General features: G+C 43.7%; 1 long non-coding RNA gene across 1 annotated transcript; it reads right to left on the minus strand.

Annotated features, from left to right (window-relative positions):
* Positions 1 to 10243: 10243 nt before the first annotated feature.
* On the minus strand, positions 10244 to 24262 carry LOC128457219 (uncharacterized). Its single transcript, XR_008341914.1, has 4 exons — positions 24198 to 24262; positions 11137 to 11220; positions 10530 to 10740; positions 10244 to 10449 (listed from the first exon to the last, which is right to left on the minus strand). It is a non-coding gene; the product is annotated as an uncharacterized LOC128457219 (long non-coding RNA).
* Positions 24263 to 25201: the final 939 nt, after the last annotated feature.

The raw sequence follows: 25201 nt of genomic DNA on the forward strand, positions 1-25201 counted from the left end.
TCTGTTTTTTACTAGGTTTAGATTCACGCTGTCTTATCGCCCTGGCTCAAAGAATGTTAAGCCTGATGCACTGTCCCGTCTGTTTGACTCTAGCTCTGATCCCAGATCTCCCTCCAACATCCTACCTCCATCTTGCATGATAGGGGCAGTCACGTGGGGGATCGAGGAAAAAGTCAGACAAGCAAATGTTAACATCCATGTGCCGGAGGGTTGCCCCCCCAACCGGTTGTTTGTGCCTGTTCCGCTTCGTTCCCAGGTCATCCACTGGGCTCACACCTCCCTGGTTTCCTGCCACCCTGGGGTACGACGAACCCTCTTCGTCGCTAGGCAACGGTTCTGGTGGTCATCCATGGAGAAGGAAGTCTGGGAATATGTGGCGGCCTGCTCGGTGTGTGCCCGGAACAAGGTTTCTCACCGTCCTCCTTCTGGTCTCCTTCAGCCGCTCCCGGTGCCTCTCCGTCCTTGGTCTGACATCTCTTTAGATTTTGTTACTGGGTTACCATCCTCCAAGGGTAATACCACAGTATTAACAGTTGTAGATAGATTTTCTAAGATGGTGCATTTTATTCCCTTGCCTAAACTGCCTTCTGCTAAAGGGACTGCGGAGGCAGTACTGTCCCATGTGGTCCGAATACATGGTTTCCCTAGGGATGTGGTGTCAGACCGCGGACCGCAGTTCGTTTCCCAATTCTGGAGGGCCTTCTGTGCTCTCCTCGGCGCCACAGTAAGCCTCTCTTCTGGTTACCATCCCCAGTCTAACGGACAAGCGGAGCGGCTGAACCAGGAACTGGAGACCGGCCTACGATGTCTAGTCTCCCAGAATCCGACCACTTGGAGCAAACATCTCATTTGGGTTGAGTACGCACACAATACGCTACCCAGTGCTTCCTCTGGCCTGTCTCCTTTTCAGTGTGCTTATGGTTACCAGCCATCACTGTTCCCCGACCTGGAGACGGAAGTCAGCGTCCCCTCTGCTCAGAAGTTCATCCATCGATGTCGCCGCATTTGGAGAGGAGCCCGGGATATGCTCCTGAGAAGCGCGGCCCAGGCGAAGAGGATGGCTGATCGACGACGGACCCCCGCCCCCGCTTACCAGCCTGGACATAAGGTTTGGCTGTCCACACGTGACCTTCCCCTGCGGGTGGAATCCCGTAAGTTGGCTCCCCGGTTTGTGGGACCATTTCCAGTATCAAGAGTCATTAACCCGGTTGCGGTTCGCCTCAAGCTTCCCAGATCTATGAGAGTTCACCCCACTTTCCACGTGTCCCGGAACAAACCGGTTAAGGAGAGTCCTTTGGTCCCCCCCGCTAAGCCCCCTCCCCCTCCCAGGATTATCGATGGAGGTCCGGTCTTCACAGTGAAACGCCTGCTGTCAGTTCGGCGCCGGGGTCGTGGACGGCAGTATCTGGTTGACTGGAAGGGTTACGGTCCTGAGGAGAGGTCATGGGTGGCCACAAGTAATATCATGGATCCTTCCCTCATCCAGGATTTCCATCGTCTCCACCCTGACCAACCTGGAACGTCAGGTGCCGTCCCTAGAGGGGGGGGTACTGTCAAGTCTCGTCCGGTCCGATAAGTTGTTTCACCTGGGTGGTCATGATTTATGTTCTGTGTTGTGTGTCCCTACTCATCTCTCCTCTCGTTTCAGACTCCTCACTCCCTCCCTCGTGTGTGTGTTCCACCCTGGTGATTGTCAGCTCCTCCCCGATTGGTTGCACCTGTTCCTAATCACCCGGTGTATTTAGTCTCTGTGTTCCTGTGTCGCGTTGCCAGTTCGTGTTTGTATCTTCATGTTTTTAGCGTCCCAGCATTTCTCTCTGATAGCTCTCTTGTTGCCGACCACTGCCTGTTTAACGTTTCTCGTCTCTGCCTTTTCCCTGCCGGATACTCTGCACCTTCGCCGACTGCCTGCCCGTGTACCGACCTTGGACCTTAACGATTACCAACTCTGCTTCTGCCTGCTCCCTATTGGATATACGTTCTCGTGTTTGGACTGCCTTTACGTGTACCATATACAAGAAGTAAAGTTTGTTAACTGCTCCTACCTGTGCCTCCGTGTTCTGCTATTGGATCCTCACACCATACTGCATCCCTCACAAAACCTGGTTATCAGTGAGGAAGAGAGATTTACTTTGAGGAAAACCTTATGATGCTTGTAAAGATCCTTAACATGCAAGATATGCAAATAGAAAACAAACCTTATATTGCAGTAGAAAGAACAGTCTCACCCTCAATGTGTTTTAAAAATAATATGAAATAAGTCACCTTAGTCCAGTCATGGACATCATAATCAAATTTAAAACAGAATCGACAATTAAAGTCACCCACAAAATATTGGCTTCCTGGTGATTCTGATGAAATGCCTTCACCAGCAGTATCTATAACCGTTAATAAGCATAAAATACAAATTAATGGTCAGGTAAAAAATATTTCTTCACATAAAATGGGGACAATTTGTAAATTATTAAATGTGACTTCAAGATCATAGAAATGCATTGTATATTCATCATAAAAACAGGGGACTAAAACATTGGACTTTGGGCAGAGGACTTACAGTTTAAACTGCTTTCATTTAGCTTATGGGTGTAGTATTTACTCAATTATTGCACTCAATTCAAAGTACAATTTTAGGAGACCTATACTTGACTGTTTAACATTTTATGGATACTTAAAAAAGGTTTATTGGACATTTTATGTATATTGCTTTCTTCCCACATTTTGTTCTTATTCAATCTTTGGACTATGCTAAATTTGAACTGCCTGCTATTCCAATTGAATAGAGGATTTAAAAATATCCCAGATTGAGGACATTCCTTTTTTTAGTTAAATGAAAAACATCTCTACCGGTCCTCATTTATCGAACAGGTGCTGTTTATGACGGAAGTTAACAAGCTAACTTCAAACAGCAAAGTTAGCATGTGCGCTACGTCACAGCGCCTGACAACGGATATTTGATTAAAAAAAAAAAAATGACTCACCAGACCAGACAGATTATAATGAAGAACGGCAACACACGTATTGCCGTTGACGACTCAAAAGGTTTCAATGAATGAAATCCGGCTTATTTCGCGAATTTTCTCGGTGACTCTACTCCTCTCTCTTGCATCAGGGTAGCCATGTTGAATTTTTGGAAAACCGAGCCTGAATGCCATTACTTCATGACGTCAGACTTTACGTTGACGATGTCAGACGCTAAGTTCCTCCGTTTACTCATACGTTTTAATTTATATCTGGATGTTCACTCAGAAACTTTGATCCATTGGAAATTAAAACAGCATCAATAGTTAACAGAACTCAGAAGTTTATTGTTGGGTTTACTCGATAGTTGTTTTTGAGTGCTCTAATCATAATACTTATGAGCTCGTAGTACTGTTCGGATTTACAGTGCACATGGCTGGCAGGCACCCTTTTTATATACATGCTTCACTCATCCGAACTGACAAGATACTAGAATCATGCACAACTTTTATGGACTCTTCACTTGTACCAGTAAAAAAGTCAAAACCATAATTATTCTCAAAGCTATACATATTTTATTCAGTCTCTGTCAGCTTGAAGTTTAGAAAACTTTTCTTTTCAAATGTTAGAGAACTAGGGTGATGGCATGTTAATCAAAATCCTCACGTCTGTCTGGTAAAGGTAATTATTCAGTTGCTAAAAATGCACCCAAACTCCTTGAAAATGAACTTGCAGAAAACTGCAAAAGTAACTGGACACCGTCCAGATGCTGTAGCGTACCCTTATGAGTGATTTCTGCTTTTCTCCCCTCAGTCTCATCCAGATCCTTGCTCTGTATACTTAGAGTACACACACACACACACACACACACACGGGATTGGCATTGATCTTCCTATACCACTTGGGAAAGAAAGCAAATTAATGTTTTCCTTTAATGGTTCGAAATATCTGAGTAAAGAAAACACCAAGGTCTATAAATACCATGTGAATTTGGATTCCCATTGGAGAGATTTCATAACTTTCCCCATCATACTTTGTCCTGATTAAACTCACTGGACAAATTCCGACAGTTAATTTGAGCCAATGGTCTTTAATCATTTCTGTCTCTTTATCATTTTTATTATTGATTTAAGATGCAACACACCACATGTCACACATCAGGCTCTTTCTAGTTCTAACTAGCGCACACACAGAAGGCAAGAAAGACACACACACACACACACACACACAGTGTCCGACCGGGTCTCAGTGGAGCAGTCCCTGTCACTTTGTCAACTCTCTGGGTTTTCAAACAAGTCAAGACAAGCTTTCTTGGAGAGAAGATACAAGACAACTCATCACTCTTGGCTGTTTGTCTTTTGGGATGTGAGTCATGTGCTGAAATATCATGTTCATGAAGAACATAAAACAGTGGGGGGGGAAAGCAGCAGCAAAGCCTATGGGGTCATCGTGTTGTAGTTCCAGGGCTTATTCTTGTTTTCGTGGAAATTGATTGGTAGGAAGTGTTGTGTGTTGTGAGAGGACACTTGAGGCTTAGAGGCAGCCTGCTAATTAGGACTAAACTGTATTAATACTACAACAACACTGACCCTGCAAAGCTCAAAGCTCTCTCTCTCTCACACACAGACACACACACATGCATTCATACAGTTTCCACATGCACACTCTAAAGTGTGACCTCATTATTGATATTGTTCTTGGTTAAGACCCTCTCACGGTCCCTGCTGCTCTTGGCTCCACTGGGGAGGGGGAAAAAACAGACTCACTGCGAACCATTCAACACCATATTATTTGTATTCATTTCGAAGACCTGGCTAATCATGGACTGGTCTTCACCTGATTTTCATTTATTGATACCTTCCACTGATTTGAAACATTAAATTGTTGATTCAGATTCAGTCAGAAATTAGTAAACGTTTTAATTATTTACTTCAGCTGCAGAGAGAACTAAATCATGCATCTGCTCCCACCACGTTTTACTTTCACCCTATTTTCTGATCTTTTTATATTTTAGTTTTCTGTTGATGCTGTTTGTTGTTTGTACAAACTCTTCCACCATGCTCAAATTTTTGTCTTGATAAATTCAGGGTATTGTACAGAACATTCGACAGCATTATTAACAGTCACATCCTACTCACAGAGTAACCCTGTTTGGGACTTTCTACACAGGCTCAGGGAAACTACTACACTTTTAGCTCCATTCTCATTATTTTTTATCCTGGAAGCCTTCGTCATATCCATGAAATCTACCCCTACTTTAGTGTGAACATCACCTTTGTGAAACTTCATTAATGTGGTATGGTCTGTTGCATCTACCTCTGTTTTTACATCCAGTTGTGTAATGATAATGTGCTGTGGTTTTGAGATTACTATTGGCTGTGTATAGCACTTTTTTTTCTCATGTTTATTACTAAGTTTGCATGAGATTTGCCATCAAAGGTGTCTATAGTATATTCAAGGTTGTTGACACCCTCACCTTTACCTGAGGACCATTTCCCAAGATTGTAAGCCCATGCAGAATGATATGACTCAGAGCAAGATGACAGTGTATATTTTTATTATTGTTTTTTTATAATTCTGTGCCTTTCTTGCCTTTGTAAAAAGCAACAAAACTGTAAATGTCTTCCATGAAGTGGATACTGGATGAACCCAACACCTTTAGCACAGATCCCATTTCCACAAACTAAAAATAAATCCTCCTGCCTCCTGGTAGGATTTTAATGGGAATTTTCAGCAGGAAGTTTTGAGTTTCACAGACTGAATAATAACAAGGCACAAACGAACAGAAAAGTACAGAGAAGTGGAATTAAATCCATTGATTAAAACTCATATTTTAATTTATTTATTGTCTTTTGGGGGAAACTGTTTCTGCAACCATTACACCGTGACACTCTACTGCTCATGCCGTGCCACAACCAAGGGGCAACATCCTGGGCTGAGCGATGAGGCAGATATGTAAGTGTAAAAGGCTGCAGTTCACTGGGTGACCAGAGAGGGCCGGCTCCAAGAAACAGAAAGTCCCATTGACTCCCATGTCTTTACTACGTTACACAGATTCTTATTCTGCAGAGCCAGATTTATTGTGATCAACTGAAACCTGAGTATTTAAAGTCATATCTGTATTGTAAGAGCAGCTGTTTAATTTAGCATTAGGTCTCCTAAAGCTCTTTATTCAGAGTAATGGTGTTGATGTGTTTTAACGTGTTACAGTGAGAACAAAACTTGTCTGCTACCTTCTGTTTTTACATCGTTAATCAGACTTCACTGAATTGTGTTAAATATATATAAATTATAGGAAGTGTAACTTTACTAGAATAGACACATAGAGATCCTGAGGCTGATGGCCACCACCTATTTCCTAAGCTGAAATGACTATGATCTGATGAACTTTTAAGTAATAAACTTTTATTTTGACCATGTAAAAGTCTGTTAAGGAGTTAACCTGGCACATGTATGACTTTACATATCTGTGTATGTGTTTAATGTTCCTCTACGATGTCCAACATGAGACACAGCTGGAATCAAACCAGACTGAACACTGATTCATCACTTCAACACTGACTCCAGGTACAGACCTGCTTTCATTACTCACAAACAATCAAAGCAAAGTATTGTACATAATGGATTAAATAATATATGCAATACTTTTAATGTGGAAGAACTCCATACTGTACATTCATTGTTTTGGTAGTGCACAGTTTAATCCAAAAGCATATTCAAATACATAGTTGAATATCCACAGAAAATAAGGATTTAAACTTTGTTCATAAGTAACACTTCCTCTACAATAATGCCATACTTTATGTTTCCTATCATTTTATTAGGGACGGACGAGCCTGACGGACACAGCTGTGATGACCATGTTCTGTCTCTTATGGCAAAGAAGAAAAATAAAACACTGGGTTCTTATCAAAAGTGTATCAAATCAGAAAGCAAAAGATAAACATTGTTCTAAACAGTTGCAGGCCATCTTTAGTTAAGGGAGGAAAACATGAAGCTGGTGCAGTCGTCCTCGTGTTGACCAGCCTGAAGCTGCCGATCTCCACCATGTTGCTGCGGAGGACATCAGGGGCTGCAGTTCTTCATCTAATGAAAAGAAGAAACTCATTGTTAAAGAATGTTTTGAGTTGTGTATGAAGCTCCACAGATTTCTGGGTTTGTACCCTCATGATTAAATGCACATATTGTAAGTCACTTTGTATAAAAGTACTAAAGAAATAAAACATTGTACAAATAGATAATATGTCTTTCTACCTCATCTGTAATATTCAAGGTGATAATCACCCTCAGAGCTGTTGATAACAGTCCACATCAGGTCTCTCCACTTCTCTCTTTGAAATATGTTAAAGTTGGACCTGAAAAACCAGACGTTGTGTCTGTCTCTACGGTTACCTTACACTTTGAGGACTTACCACAATTACAAATGTTAAGTCAGCATACCAAATAAAAGTGAGAGCTTTTTGATGTATTTAAATAGCATTATATCGGAGCGTTAGCCCACAGCCTTTAATTCGGTCATGCCGGTATTAGTGCGCTGGTTAGTAATTAGGACTTTGGAACATTCTGATTACAGGCTTTTATTTGATTACACCGTGAAGATAAAATCTTAGCTTGCACTCCTCTCTACACGTGCAAGGATAGTAGATAGATGAGTCAACTATTTATTCATGAATTCACCTGTGCGGTCTTCAGTCTAACGCTGGGTTCACACCGGACGCGGATGCGACGCCAAAGCGTGGCGTAAGCGCAGCGCCAAGCCTTAAAAAACAGCTGGCTACCATCCACTCCCATGTTAAACCTTTGTGCTGGTCACACCGCAGGCTGAAGCGCCGCGCTGCGCCAAGGCTGCCTGGCGCTGTGCAGCGATCGTTTCGGCGTCGAGTCTATTTTTTTCGCTTGACGCGAGCGTATCACGACAGGAAACAAACTGTAAAATGATTTTAAACGATATTGATTAAATAGTTTATATGATATTAATTATCAAATATGCATCACATACTTTGTATTCACCTCCTGTTATCCAGGACTTTTAATTTTACCAACCACTTTATTAAATGTCCCCCTCTGCCCATCCACTACAGCCACACAAGCTGTCATGAAGATAAAAAGAGAGCGAGGGGGGGGCTACGTATTCTCCACATAGGCTTGAGTGGAGTATACGTAATTTACCCTCGACACCCGATATTTAACGGAGCAAACAGCGGAGAAGTTCTTCAACATGGATGACATTAAATTAATAATTGAAGCGGAGAAGTACAGTGAGTTTTATGATCCTCGGAACATGTTGTATAAAGATAACACTAAAAAAGACAAATGTTGGGACGCTGTTGCTTAATGTTGGAGCAACAGGTAAGTATATGCTTTTATACTACTGGATCAACGGGTGATATTATTAGCGCTGCCCGGCGGTTCAGCGTCGCGTCCGGTGTGAACCCGGCGTAAATTGTTCAAATTAAGGATTTACTGGTGATGCTGTTGTCAGATTTTCTTCAGCTATTTTATGAGTCACAAACGATCTGAATTTCAGCTCCACCCATGTACTGAAGCAACAAAGGCCAACGCCTTAAAACATAAGAGGTCACTGTGCCACTTTTTAACAATGAGCCTACTTTTTAGAACCTTTAGTTTTATCACCACGGTCATAGATCAGTACTGCCTGTTTTGATCAAATGTCTTACTAGACACATCATAGATTGTATAGAAAGATACACAAAGGGCCAGTTTCGGAGACAAGGCTTAAGCCTAGTCCCAGACTAAAATGCTGTTTGAGCTGGCTTAACTGAAATTCACTTGCACAGACGTAGCTTAAAATAGTCGTGGATTAAGCCTGTTCTGGATTAAACAAAGCCGATTGCAAAATTGAGCATTAGAGCTACTCCAGGACTAAATTGGACTGAATTGAAGCTTAAACTAATCTGCCAAGGAGGCAGGTTTAACTCCCGCTTAGTAGGCTAGGCTACTGTTTGTGAAACTGAGCTTGGATTGTTTGGGAGCATGGACTATTTGGAATATCTAAATGAGGACCAACATGCACGACAAAGGCCAGCCAGACGAATACTGCTGGATAGGAGTGATCCATTGAATCAGTTTGATGAAATAACTTTTCGAGACCGCTTTCGTATGCACAAGGAAAATGCATTGGAGATAATTACTTTGCTTGAGCCTAGACTTTCCTCTCTGTCTCAAAGAGGAAGGCCTGTGTCCAATCAACTGCAAGTTCTGATCACTTTGAGGTTCTTGGCATGTGGAATCTTTCATCGTGAAACTGGTGATTTGTGTGGTGTCAGTGAACCAACTGTATGTAGAATAGTTCACAAAGTCTGCAGTGCCATTTGTGAACTGAGGAGTCTTTACATCAAGTTCCCTGATGCTGCTGGGCAAGCCAACTATAAAGTGCAATTCTATGAATATGGGCACTTCCCAGGAGTGATTGGCTGTATAGACGGATGTCATGTTCCCATCAAGTGTCCATCAACTCCTGATGCAGAGGAATACAGGAATCGTAAGAACTGTTTTTCAATCAATGTTCAGGGTGCATGCACTCCTAATTTGGAGTTTTCAAACATTGTTGCCCGTTGGAAAGGTGCAACCCATGATTCAAGGATTTTTCTCAACTCTTCATTGTGTGCACAATTTGAGAGAGGACAACATAGTGGACTACTACTTGGTGATAGTGGATATGGTCAGAGTAACTATTTATTCACACCACATCTAAATCCCACAACAGCTGAGCAGCAAAGGTACAACAGAGCTCATATCCGTACTAGAGGGATGATCGAGCGTATGTTTGGAGTATGGAAAACTCGATTCCAGTGCTTACGAAATACGCTTCGTTTCAAGCCAAGAAGATGCTGCAAAGTGATCATTGCTACAGCTGTGCTGCACAACTACCTGAAGCAGCATGGCTGTCCTGATCTGCCAATGGAAGATCAGGATGATGCAGATGTGCCCATGGTGGCAGAGGCAGCCAATGACCAGCGAGGACTTGCACACAGAGCTGCTTTCACAGTGCAGCACTTCAGCATTTAAATATGGAATGTATTCATTGTGGTATAGTTTTGCTTGCATACTGTTTCTGTACAAAATTACAATAATGTAGCAAAATTAAACGAGTGAACCAAGGCTGGTTAAAATGTAGTTTGTGATGATTAATACTCACTCACACTCACATGCCAAATGACAATACATTTATTTTTATTTTTCACAATTCCTCATATTCACCATGGCTACTGGTATGCAGAATTCTTTTTTGGAGCATAGCCCTCTCTCCCAATTTCATATCCAGTTCAACCTCTAGAATTCTCATTTTCATTTCATTTTCATCTTCTTTTAAATATTCAATTTTACGCTCATGAAATTCTCTGGCTAACTTTTCATGCATAGTTATCTTTTTTGGTCTCTGTTGGATGGTAGCAGCTTCATCTCCCAGGGGTGCCATAGCAGATGTGGAGGGTTCAGGCTCGTTGTGAACTGGCTCTTGATTGGTTTCCTCTGGAAAAAAAGACCACTGTTCCAAACTCAAATCAACTAATATGGTCCTGTAACCAATTTACTTCCTAAGGTATATTTACCATTTGTGTTCAGTTCTCCATGTTCACTGTCCAAATGGTCATTGTCTGGTATACCATCCAGAGGTTGCTGGTGCTCTATTATACCAGACAGCAAGTCACCCAATTCATCACATGTGTCCTTTATTGGTGGTCCACCACCTGTAATAAATCGCTCTCTTCTGCTTGCTGCATTCTCTTTTTTTAATCCCAGTTTAATGTTCTTCCATATAACCTATGAAGGCAGATATCATTCATTAGTTTTCTTTTTTGATGTCACAAAAATAGTAATATGGGAAATCTGAAATACTGGTACTGATAAGGCATAATAAAAATAAGTTTGTCTCCTGATAATTTAGGTCATGGTGGAGAAATGATTTTATTTTATATTTCTTTCCCCCTCACATATAGGTATGGATTTTCCTTTGTGCAACATATCTTACTCTACCACCATGTTTAACATGCATATGCCCCTTTAAAATAGGTTACTATCCTTTTAAACAGGATATTCATTCAATGTGAATGCTACAAGCAGCAGGAGTATTGTATTTGGGTAGGCCATAAATAAGCAGGGTATAGGCAACAGGAAACAAACACATATTTTTGTGCCTAATAATGAAGATTAACTCACCTGCAGTTGTTGTACTGTTCTTGTGGTGACATCTTCATTTGCATTGAATTCATTGCCAATTGCAGTCCAAGCACTTCTTTTCTTCTGTTCAATAGCAGCAGTATGGATTTTGCTTTCAATGACTGGATGGTTCGATACAATTAGTTTTAGTAGTGTTTTTTCATGCTCACTATAATTTTTGGAGCGAATTCTCTTTGCCTCTGCCATTGTGTTGTCTCAAAATTCACTGCAACAATGGTGTTTCATACTCCATTTCAGGTTTTCATGAGCACAATTGGACCAACAGCCTGTGCTTCCACTTATTTTAATGAGGCTTGAACCAGGTGTTCTCATTAAGCTTACTCCAGGACTCCATAGTCTCAGACTAACTAAGCCAAATTTATGCCATGTTCATGCAAGCCACTTAAATAGCCAGGATTAACTAGTCTGATTTAGGCCTACTCCAGTCTTGATTTAAGCCCTGACTCCGAAACCGGCCGAAAATGTCTCCCCAAAAGTAAAGCCAAAGCATTGTGATCCCCCCCTAGTGGCTAGCTGTAGTATGTTTAATAAACCTTAATCCTCCATGTTAGAGGATGGGACAGGGACCAAACTAAAAAGCCGAAATACACATCAAATAAATTTATCTCAAAGATGTTTTTTGTCATTTTAGGTACGTATAAGTGCTCTTTTCTGTGAGCACTTATACTTTCTGTGTTATCAGTGTACATATGCAGGTAAATCAGACTGAATAATCAATGCTCTTTGCTCAAAGCAAAACACACTAATCAGGCTGTGAGTCGTGTCTAAGGGAACAGATTACATGACTTTGTATAAATATACTTGAGCTGTGTGTCAAACATGGTGAGAAAAGGAGCGCTGACAGATTACTGTTCAGTCCTTGCTGCTCAGAGGAAGCATGGCAGATCAGCAGCAGGCGACGGCAGAAAACTTTCAGATGAAACGAAGGCTCATTAAATCCAGTTGACCTGAATGCTCTCAGAGATGTCGTGGGGTTACATGGTCAGGTTGAAGTCGTGCCCCACGAAAAGATTTGCTCAAGGGAAGAACCTTTTGAAGAAATTATTCAAATCCCACTGATTATGATGCTTAGCATTAACATTCATGAAAGCTGGTGAAAAGCAGAAAATACATAAAATCCAGAGAGCTGACGGTTTCCACACCGGTGTTTCTGAAGTGTGCAGGGATTGCAGTTTACGTTCCTGGTGGTTCTGTGTTCTCTGGTCGAAACCGCCATTTATCCTTTATTTATATAAATAATCATGATAATATCACATTATGGTAGGGTCTTCAATGTCTGACATTGTGCAAAATGTGTCGAAAGCTAACATTTCAAGAACACATTCATTAAATTTAAAAAGTTGCTGAATGTAATCCAGAGTTTTGTAAAAAATTTAAAAATTAATTGTCACATGTTTTTGACTGGCAAGAGGAATGTTGAACTTGAAGGCGCAATGGGCAGTACTGTCTTAACACAATGCATGCTGGTTAGAATTATTGTCCAATTTTTTCAAGCTCTGCAAAATGTCCACAGATCACGTGACCTTAAAACATCCATACAGTTGCTTTTTACTTTTACTTTAAAGTGTCATGTGTGGTCTCCAGTTATGTCCTTCCTTTGAGCCAGGTCGTGACAACCGGCATATGTTGGTGAGGCACATCAAAATAATAGAGATGAGCCGGATACTCGGCTGAAACGAGTATCCGGTACGGATAAAGCACTTTTGCCGAGCACGAGTATTATACGAGTAATACGAGTCAATATCTGTGCTCGGACTGAATGAAAATCCTCACACAGCGTCACAGCGCTCCTCCCCTTCACACACCGCTCTGCTCACTCACTCAAAGAACAGCTCTCTGTCTCTCAGTCACTCAGGTTCACGGGTCTTTTCCGTTAACGTTTAGGGTTTCTTCAGCTTGAAGTTTGTTTTTATTTCAGTTTGTACTTACTTATTAACCAGTAGAGTTCTGTTAAACGTGGGTTCGTTCAGACGTGGTGCTGGTAGAAAGCGACTCGCGTTGCGTCTCTGCCTGTCGGAGATTTTTTTTTTTTTTTTTTTTTAAACAGTTTTTTTTTTTTTACTTTAACGGTTTAAACTTTTTTTAAACCGTCAGTTGGCTCTAACCAGTTTTATTTTACTTCACGCACTGAGTGTCTGACAAGTTCTAGGTAGTAGTGGTATAAAAAATATTACAAATTAAGCTACACACACACACACACACTCCCCCTCTCTGTCTCTCTCTTACTCACTTACACACACACACACACACACACACACACACACACACACACACACACACACACACACACACACACACACACACACACACACACACACACACACACACACACACACACACACACACACACACACACACACACACACACACACACACACCTGGTGTGGAAATAAATTTTAAAAAATTCAAAGTTAAAAAAGAAAGTTATGTTGAGTATGAAAAGACTTGTTATTACATTTCACTTCATAATTGCAACAGCATGTGTTGTATTCATTGTTACAAAACTTGTTCTGTAAATAGTTCGTTTGCTATTGTGATCAAAATCATTGATCTGAAGCTCAATGCTGATGCTGTCCTGTAATAGTTTTCTAATCAGCAATAAATATAACAATTTCTGATCAACCCATATCAATTGCATGCTTAAAATAACATACTGGTTAAAGCCCCGCCCATTTCAAGACAACCCGGCCCACTTCCGGGTTAAATCACACCCACTTCCGGGTTAGGCCCCGCCCACTCCGAGTACGGATACGGATACAGATAATTGATATGGTTAACAGATACAGATACAGATACAGATAATGCTGTACTCGCTCATTCCTACAAAATAAGTTTCTATGCAAGGTCCCATAAAGCCCTGTTTAGACCTGGTATTAACATCCGTCCTGAGAGATCTGATCACAAGTGGCCACTTTTAAGTTCACACCTGACATTAAAATGTGTCCTGAATGTGTTTTCTGTAACCTCATGGGATCAGATCTCACCTCGCTGCCATATCTAGCTGCTTTCAGAGATGCACTGAACTGGGGGCCTGTATGTGAGAACGCAAGTGTCCAAAGGAGAGGCCTCAGGTGTTCTCCAAATAAAAGGGTAACAGCAGGAGATCCTCTGCAGGATTAACCGCGAGCAAGTGGGTGTGTTGGTGACGTTTCAAAAACGTGACAGACACAAAACTGAAAAAAGAATACACATGTATATCAGGATTAGAAAGCGTAGCCACATTCGTAGAAGACACAGAAGAAGATGTAAAGAGAGCTTTTGCTGATAAGTGCCGACACCAGTGTCCAGAAAATCAACATATGGACACTGAGAGGCATAAAAATACTTTTGATTCATTGTGAAACTATAGTGGGTCAGAGGTTGTCTGTTGAGTTGGTGGTCCTCCGATGTGGCCTCATGAGTCCTGGCCAGACCCTCTCTGAATGTGGTTTGACAGAACGAAATGCAATGAGGACGCATCTGGGTAGGGCTATGCAGTTAATCGAATTTTTAGCGTGATTCCGATTTTTGGGTCAAACGATCTCCAAACTAATATAATCGAGTTGAAACAATTTTTTTTGGCATTTATTCATTGTACAGTAGGCCTAGAGATTTCCTGAAAGAGACGCGCAATGCGCAATTCAGTCCTTCCCCCAAAGCATTCAACACGGCCCTGCTGTCTGGCACTCACTGTCAAGCAGCTGTAAAGTGAAGGAGGCGAGTTGTGCGTGTGGTGACCGGTGGTATTTAAAAAACAGCGCGAGTGGAAAATGGCATAGGGAGGGCAGCCCCGTTTGGGGTAGAAAAAGTTATTTTGTATGGGAACACTTCGGATTCAAAGAATCCGACGAGGAGCAGCACCACACAATGTTCAAGATTTGCTACAAGGTGATATCTGCGCCACTTGGCAACACAACAAATCTATTCAAACATCTGAAACTAAAGCACAAAGTTCCTCACAACAAATTAATAAAGAAACAAAAAGACAAGGCCACTACCCCCACGACATCAACGCAGAGACAGACATCGATCTCAGCCACACTGTATAATGCGACTCCTTATCCGTCAAATTCGGATAGGCACAAGAAAATAACAGCTGCCATTGGATAATTTTAAGCTACAGATATGCACCCTATCAGTACAGTCGAGGGCAGGGGTTTCAAGAAGCTAATCCATAATTTGGACAAACGGTATGTGTTGCCATCTCTGCACCATTTCAACAGAGTTGTTCTGCCAAATATCTAACAATAATGTTGAGAAGAAGTTGCAAAAGAAGTGTCTAAAGCAGACAACTTTGCGGCAACGACAGATCTTCTGTCCAGCCGCACAATTGAGCATTAGCCTGACCCTCCACTTCATCGACACAGACTTCAGTTTGGAGGTGAGGGGGCTGTTAGCTGATTGTTCCTAACACTTTAAAAGGCAGCGTCTTCGCTCTTAAGGCGACTCAAAGGCTAGAGTCCTGAGAGGAGCCGGACGAAGCTGAAAAGCTTGTCACTTTGTGTGTTATAAGTTTATGTTTAGTCACGTGTGTGGTGTATTAATAAATAATGTTAAGAATGACTAAATCTGTCTCTGGCTGTGTCTGGGAGAGCCCTGTGGCAAGCACCACTGCCACAGAGAGTAAGAAGTCTCCAAACGGCGTTCATGCCTGAAGACCATACTGGACAAAACATCGCCCATGGACTGAGTGTCACGGATATGGTGAGGACCCAAAAGCAGCACAGGCAGACGAAATACCAGTCGGTAATGACCTTTATTGTTCACTGCAGCTTTTAACAGTTCAAACAGTGGCAGGGTGAAAAGTCTTTGCTCACAGTGATCATCTGCGAGATCTTAGCAGGAGCAAGCCTGGTGTCGCTGACTGAAGGTTAAGTCAACAGCTGATGGGTTACCTAGCTGGCAGACAGGTCCAGTGGTGAGCTGTGTAGCCACAGAGCCCAGCAGGAGCGTAACCAGGAGGGAATAGGCGAAACTCATGGTCGAAGACAGAAGGCTGAGGTAATATCCAGGGCAGAGACGAGGCAGGCAGGTCGGGGATCGACGGGGTGGGCAAAAGGTGATCAGTCCAGGGAAAACACGCTGGAAGTCAGGCATAACACAAGACAATCTGGCACTGAAGCAGAGACAGGAGCAGGCTTAAATGCAGCCAGGGCTGTCACAGGTGTGGAGAGTTTGCCTGATGAGGAGGTGTGGCTGACTGGCAGAGTGGAGCAGAGACAGGTGAGTGGAAAAATACCAGCAGAAAGGAGATGAGCAGACTGTGACAGAACCCCCCCCTCAAGGGACGGCTCTCAACGTCCCAAGACGAATGGACCAAACTGGGTGGGAGGCGGGGGCCCGGAAGAGGGCTAATACTCGTCCGAGAGTCCAGCTCCACGGTCCCGGGGAGAGTGCCGTCGTCCTCCTCAGAGTAGGAGGGACCCGCCCTGTCCTCGGCGTCGTCGCTGTCGTTCGGGGACTCCGTCGGAGGATGTGGTCTGGGAGGTGGCCTGGTTCTGGACGTCTGGGTGAGGTTGCGTCGATGGAAGTCCCTGATGAGGGTGTGGTCCACGATTTTCCTCCCGGGGACTCAGGACCCTTCTTCAGGGCCGTAACTGTTGAGATATCTATGTTTCTCTGTATCTTGTGATTATATTTTACCTATATCCTGTGAACAAATATTAGCTGTATAATCCATATAATCAATAATGCTACAACAGTTACTTTTAGTTAGAATGATGTATAATCTTTTTGACTCAGACGCAGGTTCAGGCCCAGAGCACGACCACAGAAAGAGCAGGTGTCAACCTGAATGTCAATCTGACCCAAAATACAATTCGGAGAAAAGTGTGTGATGGAAATTCATCTTGAGATTTGAAATAATGAAAGCACGGATGCTCAGAAAAGAGAGAGGACGTGCCAGAACTAATACAATAAGGTGCTTCATGAAATATGGTGAGAAAAAGATATGAAATCCTCCGGAAAAGTATAATCTGCTGGGTCTCTCCACTGTGGCAGGCTCCCTGTTTGCCAAGGCCACAGTGGTGGGACACCTGGTCAGTTGAAAGTGATGTGCTTGCAAAAAACTGCACTTTGAGGAAACAGTATACATCTGGCCAATAACTGGCCAGATGAATTCCCTCAAAGAAAAAGAACCGCCTCTGTGCCCACCCTGTGTCTGATTATATATACTGTGGACTTAGGATTGAACGGGGATCTTCTCGACATGATCCAGTGAACCTGGTGACGTGTCCGGCAGAACCCCAGAGACTCTCTGTAAGTATTTCAGTGAATACAATAAATGTTCAATTTCCAGAACTTCATGTATTAGTGTCTAATTATTCCTTCTCAAATCCTGGATCAACAAACACGCTTGTCCAATCGCCGGAGGCGAGTTCAAGTTTAAAAGCCTGGCGACGACATAACCCTCCCAGTCCACCAAGTAGTGGAATCCCCTCCCACGCCGGCGAAACTGCAGGATGCGATGGACAGTGTAGGAGGGACCTCCATCGATGAGGCGAGGAGGTGGTGGAGGCGGCGCGGCAGGGACCAGGGCGCTTTCTCGGACCTCTTTAACCTTGGAAACGTGAAACGTTGGATGAACCCGCATGGATGTAGGGAGTTTGAGCCTCACTGCCACCGGGTTGACGATCTCCTGGATCTCGAACGGGCCGATGAAGCGAGGAGCCAGTTTCTTGGATTCCACGCTGAGGGGAATATCACGGGTGGAGAGCCAAACCTTCTGACCCGGCTGGTAGTCCGGGGCCTTGGAGCGGTGGCGATTGAATGCCGCGGTGTAGCGGTCAGCGGCCCGGAGTAGAGCCGCCCTGGCTCGGGTCCAAGTCCTGCGACAACGGCGGATGAATCTCTGGACAGAAGGGCAGGAATGCTTCTTTCTCAAGTGCAGGAAAAAGCGGTGGCTGGAACCCATAGGTGCACTCAAAGGGGGAGAGACCGGTGGCGGAACTGGTCAAGGTGTTGTGGGCGTATTCTACCCATAGAAGTTGTTCGGACCAGGAAGTAGGGTCTTGAGATGTCATACAGCGTAGTGCCGTTTCCATCTCCTGATTTTTGCGTTCGGTCTGGCCGTTGGACTGGGGGTGGTACTCTGAGGACAGGCTGACGGTGGCTCCCAGGAGCGAGCAGAACTCCCTCCAGAACACTGAGGCGAACTGGGGACCCCGATCAGAGACCACGTCCACCGGGATGCCATGGAGACGGATGACGTGGAGAAGGAGTAGTTTAGCCGTCTCCTTGGCAGATGGAAGTTTGGGCAGGGGCACGAAATGTGCCATCTTGCTGAACCGATCTACCACCGTCAGGATAGTAGTGTTTCCGCTGGATGGTGGTAGACCGGTGACAAAGTCCAAAGAAATGTGCGACCAGGGACGATGAGGCACAGGCAGAGGATGTAGAAGACCGGCAGGGGCATGGTGAGCCGGCTTGTGCTGGTTGCAGATGGGACAGGCATTGACGAAACCCCGAATGTCCTCATCCAGTGACGTCCACCAGAACCGGCGCTGCACGACGTCCTTGGTCCGTTGGATCCCTGGATGACAGGTAAGTTGAGTGCTGTGGGGCCATTGTAGAACCTCGGACCGGAGGTCAGGCGGGACGAACAGACGGTTGGGAGGGCAAGCACTGGGTCCAGCCTGGTCTTGGGCGGCGGCCCTGACCCTCTCCTCTATCTCCCAGGTGAGTGTGGCCACCAGACGGGAAGAAGGCAGGATAGTGTCTGGTTCGGTCCTGTCCCCCTCCTCTTCCAAGAACCGACGGGACAGGGCGTCGGGCTTGACGTTGCGGGACCCCGGTCGATAGGAGAGGGAAAAGTTGAAGCGGGTCAGGAAGAGTGCCCATCGAGCCTGGTGGGAGTTCAGTCTCTTAGCAGACTGGAGGTACTCCAGGTTCTTATGGTCAGTCCATACCAGAAACGGCAGTAATCGGCCACTGAACGAGACCCTTGGTTCAGACCCAGAAGCCCTCCTGAAGCGTCCGGACCCCGGGAAGCTTCTCCGAACACTTTGCGGAGCTCAGCGGCGAAGGCTTGGATTGAGGAGCATGCTGGAGTGCGACGCTCCCACTCGGCTGTTCCCCACAGCCGAGCGCGCCCCGTCAGATGATTCACGGTGAACGCCACCCTGGCGTCCTCAGAAGCGAAGTTGTGGGGCTGGAGGGCGAACAGGATGGAACAGTTTGTGAGGAACGGGCGGCAGCCCTCCGCGTCCCGGCGTAGCGTTCAGGAACCCCCACACGAGGCTCCGAGACGAAAGCAGAGGCAGAGGCAGCCGGGGCTGGTGGAGGCTGGACTGGTTCTGGAGGCAGAGGGACAGCTTGAGCAAAAGCTGAGGCGAGCTGTTGGATCTGCGAGGCTAGCGAGGTAAACGCCTGCTCCTGCTTAGCCACCGCTAGTTGAACCTCTGCTGAGTTTGAAGGCAACAGCGCCCCGTGGTGCTGGAGCATCGCCTCTACCTTCTCCAGGCGATCCATCGGCGTGTGTGCTGGGTCCATGTCTGGCCAGATTGTACTGTCACGGATATGGTGAAGACTCAAAAGCAGCACAGGCAGACGAAATACCAGTCAGTATTGACCTTTATTGTTCACTGCAGTCTTTAACAGTTCAAACAGTGGCAGGGTGAAAAGTCTTTGCTCACAGTTATCATCTGCGAGATCTTAGCAGGAGCGAGCCTGGTGTCGCTGACTGAAGGTTAAGTCAACAGCTGATGGGTTACCTAGCTGGCAGACAGGTCCAGTGGTGAGCTGTGTAGCCACAGAGCCGAGCAGGAGCGTAACCAGGAGGGAATAGGCGAAACTCGTGGTCGAAGACAGAAGGCTGAGGTAATATCCAGGGCAGAGACGAGGCAGGCAGGTTGCGGATCGACGGGGTCGGCAACAGGTGATCAGTCCGGGGAAAACACGCTGGAAGTCAGGCATAACACAAGACAATCTGGCACTGAAGCAGAGACAGGAGCAGGCTTAAGTGCAGCCAGGGCTGTCACAGGTGTGGAGAGTTGGCCTGATGAGGAGGTGTGGCTGACTGGCAGAGTGGAGCAGAGACAGGTGAGTGGAAAAATACCAGCAGAAAGGAGATGAGCAGACTGTGACACTGAGGGGCTGATGGCTGAGGCTCGTGTGTTTAGGGCACAGTCTCCTGGCCATAGGTGAGTAGCAATACTTCTTATGTGAAAAATGCCATGAGGGTTAGATTGGTGATGATACTCAGCTCAGTGAACCAGACAACGCAGGGCTTACACCGGGCGGTGAAGCCCTGTGCCGCACCGCGCCATTCTCAAGCGCGCTGCCACCTGGCTGTTCACACCGGACCCACATTTCTCCACACCGGTCAGCCCGCGATTCCCCACTTGTTGTTTTATGTAACCCGTTCAATGTAGGGGTTCGGGGGTAAATGATGATGGTCCTCATAGTTTTATAAAAATTGCAGAACAGCTGGATACCTTTTTTCTTTTGCGGAAAATTCAAAGTTCTTAGATACAAAGTGTTTTTTTGGAGAGAAATACTGAATAAATGCATCACGTTTTCAACTCAAAAGTAATCGTTTGAATAATTGTGAATTCGTTATTGTCCAAATTGATCCTTATTATTATTTTTTTTCCATAATCGAGCAGACCTACATCTGGGTGTGTAGTCTACAGCCCTGTACCACTTGTTATTGGATCCCCAGGACAGATGATAATACCTGGGTCATACTGACGATGTCCAAATAATTATATTTTTTCCAGGATTTCTCTTTGGTATTCTGTCTACTATGCAGTGACTGCATCTGCTGTCTGTGTATCAAATGATGCTACTTGGCACAGCTGGTGTGTTCTATAGACTTTAAATCTGACTAAAAAACTGTAGGTTTTAAGAAGGCAGGGCGAGAGTTAAAATACTGACCATCTATTGGTATTATTCCTCTCTCTGACCTACTGATTCAAGGTTCTTCTGCTGAGAGAAATCATTTAAAAATACTTACAAGCGTGTTATATGCTTTTGTTGTAGTGGCCAATGTAGTGTTGATAATGTAGGTGTATGTAGCTGAATTTGAACCTCGCAGTTGGTGTTTCACCAATTTCGGTCCGAGGGATAGTCAATACAGAAAATTGCGTAAGATGCATATAATTTTAATGTCTGTGTTAGAGGATGTGGCTACACCTTGTCAGTGCCAAAATTAAATACAGTGATTGATACATGTTAGCATTGTTCGATGCTGTGTGTTCCTGGCATCCCGTGGCCAATATTAGCCAGTAGGTTTATACTATCGTAAATTGAGGGTTGATGAAGTGGACACAGCCCTACATGTATTGCAAATGTGTGTACATGGAGGTATGGCTCGGTAGACCTCTCAGGTGTCTGTGATGACAGGCGCCAGGGTGTCATAATCTGTCTTTTCTAATTAGGTGCAGCATTTACTTTATTGCAATCACTGGATCGCATCATGGCTATGATGGGAATAGTCCCACTATTTCACAGATGAGTCTTCCTAAGATGTCGGGGGACTTAAAACGTGATGACTTGCCTGCAGACTGGTACATTGGTCCCCTTTGGATTTCTATAGAGCTTTGTCCTTGTCTTCATTGCTCGATGCTGTTTTTGTATTTTGAAGTCTGCAGCATCAAATACTGTATGTGTATAATACTTTATTATCATCTACCATCTGCTATTTGATAAAGCGCATTGTGCACGACGTGCCATCAATTGCATAATATGCGCCACCCCTCGTTTTTTTCAGCCTGTTTTGACTCTACCTCACTCAAAAAGCTCATCTCTGTCAGGCTACCTGTTAAGTACAGCACCTCTGACCTGGAGCTGTGTAAGCTGGAGCTCCCTGATAAGAGTTCACTGACCTGCGTGTTGGATGGTGGAGTACAGAATTGGGGATGACAGAAATAACAGATGAGGTGATGCAAAAAGCTTTGCAGGAGATCTAAATGGTTTTAGATCCTCATTGTTTCTCTGCTGCTATTACCATGGAGGGGGACAAGGAGGGGCGAGAGTTTTTTATCTACCTACTAATTCCTCAAACGGCTGTCTGTGTGTTTGTGGAATACATATCTCACAAACCTTTCATCTAATTAGCTTCACTATTCGTAAATTGCACAGGGAAGTGCAGTGCAATTTTGACGCATGACACACTCAATAGCAGTCGGTGGGGCAGGGCAGTGTGCCTTCAGTCTGTAAACATGTCCAGTTGAACATGTCCTCTTCTTCGTCCTCTGATAAACTACAGCAGGGGACTACGACGGTCGGCCCATGGCCAATAATATCTACCCACCAAGTAATTTTGATATTTTTATTTACTCATATCAGACTGTGGCAGACATTCATTGGTATGTCCAGCGCTGAACAATTACATTTCACTTCCTCTTTATCAAGTTGTCTTTAACATAAAACAAAAATGTTGCTTTCCCCTTCTAACGAGCGGAATTGAAGAGCTTTTATTTGAAAAGTTGTAAACTTGGGTCTAAAGGTTGTGCCGGTTGCAGATCTCTGAAGTAACCGACATGCAATGTATGACAATAACTCATCTTAGTTAAACTTTATGCAATCAAAGACATTGACTTTACAATTTTGATTGCAGATCAGGATGAATGCAAAGTTTTTAACTGTATACAAATAGCTCTGGACACAACGTCCAGCACAGAAACTACAAAAAGTGTTGGTATATTGTAGAACTGTTTGAGGAGGACAAGAGGACTTTAACAAAGAGGCCACATTTGTCAGGACAAGCACCTTTTTTCATAAAGTTTTTTTTTCCTTCAACAAGACCTCGGACGAGGAAGCTACTACAATAGTGGCTTCCAATTAAATTAAGACTAGTTTTTAAAAATGTGCTGTTGGTTTTCCAAGCTCTGACCGAATCCCACCCACACACATACCGTTCACATACCTCTAAAAATTGTACACAACCTCCACATCCCTCATCATCATCATTGTCCTTCGTCATGATATATAGTAAAGCTTGACTCACCCATTCTTAAGGAGAAAACAGGTATGTCTCCTTTAGTCCTGCATAAAACAAGTTCTGTTCCAAAAGCTGGTATTCACATTATGGCATAGGACTTGGCAAGCATGAACATAGCAAGCATGTTGTCATTTAATCATTTATTCTAATTAATGTTTTATTTGACATTCTTTCGATCATTGTTTTATATACCATCAATGAAACACGACACTAAATTTGAAAGCCTATCTCAAAAGAATACATTATTGCTTTCTAGTTGTAGTGACACTTTTGTTGTGACACAAACATTCAGTTTAATTGAATTTACAAGAACAGGAGAAAGAAACTCCAAAGAAGTGAGAGAGTAACACCATCTCAGCTGGGTTGCCATCACAACCTTTTGGAGAATCGAGGTATACCTCCTTTAAAGCTGTATCTGCCACAGCTTGCTGTAAAGTCTCAAATATAAGTTGCTGTGGGATTTACAGTATAATGTCCAGCACTACAAATCACACAAAATATCTTTGCATTTTGACTTGATAAATTCAGTAATGTTTTAAATTATCCACCAACCTGCTGCTCTGAGTTTCTCTTTTTATTAGAAACACTGATGTCACTTTGTCATTGATTCTAATCAATGTTAGTGTAACTGACCATCATCTCAAATAGACAATTAGCCATGACAAATTCGACATAAATCTCAAAGAGCACACACACTATACTTCATTCTGTAACTTTACAACATCTGGGGGAAAAACAGCAAAGTAGAGTTATTATGAATTATTAATAATAAAGTGAAGAAAATCTGTATTTCTTTTAAAAGAGGGAAACTTTGTGTGTGGTAAGACCTGAAAATCATGTACACCAGTACTGTAGAAATAAGCATAAAAACAGGAGCACGGTGGAAAATATGATAAAATATACTTATAATTCAGGGTGAATTGGAAATATAGGCTTAAATCCCTTATCTTGGTTTGAGCATGTACAATACTAGTAAATCCTACAAAACATGTTAAGGAAAAATATTTGGGAACAATACTTTTCTGTCACTATTTACCATAATTGCTGTTGATAACCGTTGTCGGGTAAAATTATGGCTTTCACCATCATATCTGGTTTATAGTTGAAATTAATTTACCTGAAATGAATTGACTTGCTTCGAAGTGACTCGCTTATATTAAGGTGAAATGAACTGAGCCGAACTGATCAAAGAATTAAAGTGAGACCAGTGACAGAGTCTGTGACTGGACTCTGAGCCGCTCTGTCACTACTGTGCTATATTTAGCCAACGCACAGCAACAACAGCCCCACAACAGTAGGCACGAACTGACCCCCACCATCTGCTCGCTCTCTCTCACACACACACACACACACAATCATATGCACCTATTCAGTATATACAGACACACACCATGAGGTTTTGATGCCAACTGCCCCCTCAAAAACTCACACACACACACGCACAGAGGTGAACCCAGACGGACTCATGAAGAGTCACAAGGTGGTCTCACTCTAACACACAAATACAGGGGACTCCCTATATTGTTGCCACAGCGATATAATCATCAGTGAATTGTTCACATATGTTCCTGTACACTTTACCTTAACAACACATACAGATGCAGATACTGTACAAACACACACACACACACACACACACACACACAATGTATGTGTATACAATAACACGGCTTCAGAAAGACTCACTGTGAGAGCACAGAGTTATGGGGAGCCATTTTAATGAGCTTGCTAGTGTGTGTGTGTAATATCACATCTATTACGCATTTCTCTCCATCACACAACTTCAATTATGGCAAAAAGGACAAAATGACCCCACTTTATTGGTATTACTTCTCCTTGTGTTCAAACTCGTAGCCTATTCGTATTCTGAGCCACACACATTATTCTTTTAATGCCTCAGCCTCAGAGTTCAATTGTTCACACTCACTGACTTTTTTTATTTTGAATGTGGAAATGTTTTACCCCAGTAGCCAGAGAAAAACCCTGCCTGAGTGGACCACTGCCCATAGTGAGAAGTTACACTGATGTGTATCTGCTTGGAAACATCAATTACCATAGATGCGAACGGTGGCTGAGGCAGCAGCCAGAGTGAGATTTCAGGGTGTACACATCTATTTTCTG

Source organism: Pleuronectes platessa, chromosome 2, assembly GCF_947347685.1.
Source record: "Pleuronectes platessa chromosome 2, fPlePla1.1, whole genome shotgun sequence".
Classification (NCBI taxonomy): domain Eukaryota; kingdom Metazoa; phylum Chordata; class Actinopteri; order Pleuronectiformes; family Pleuronectidae; genus Pleuronectes; species Pleuronectes platessa.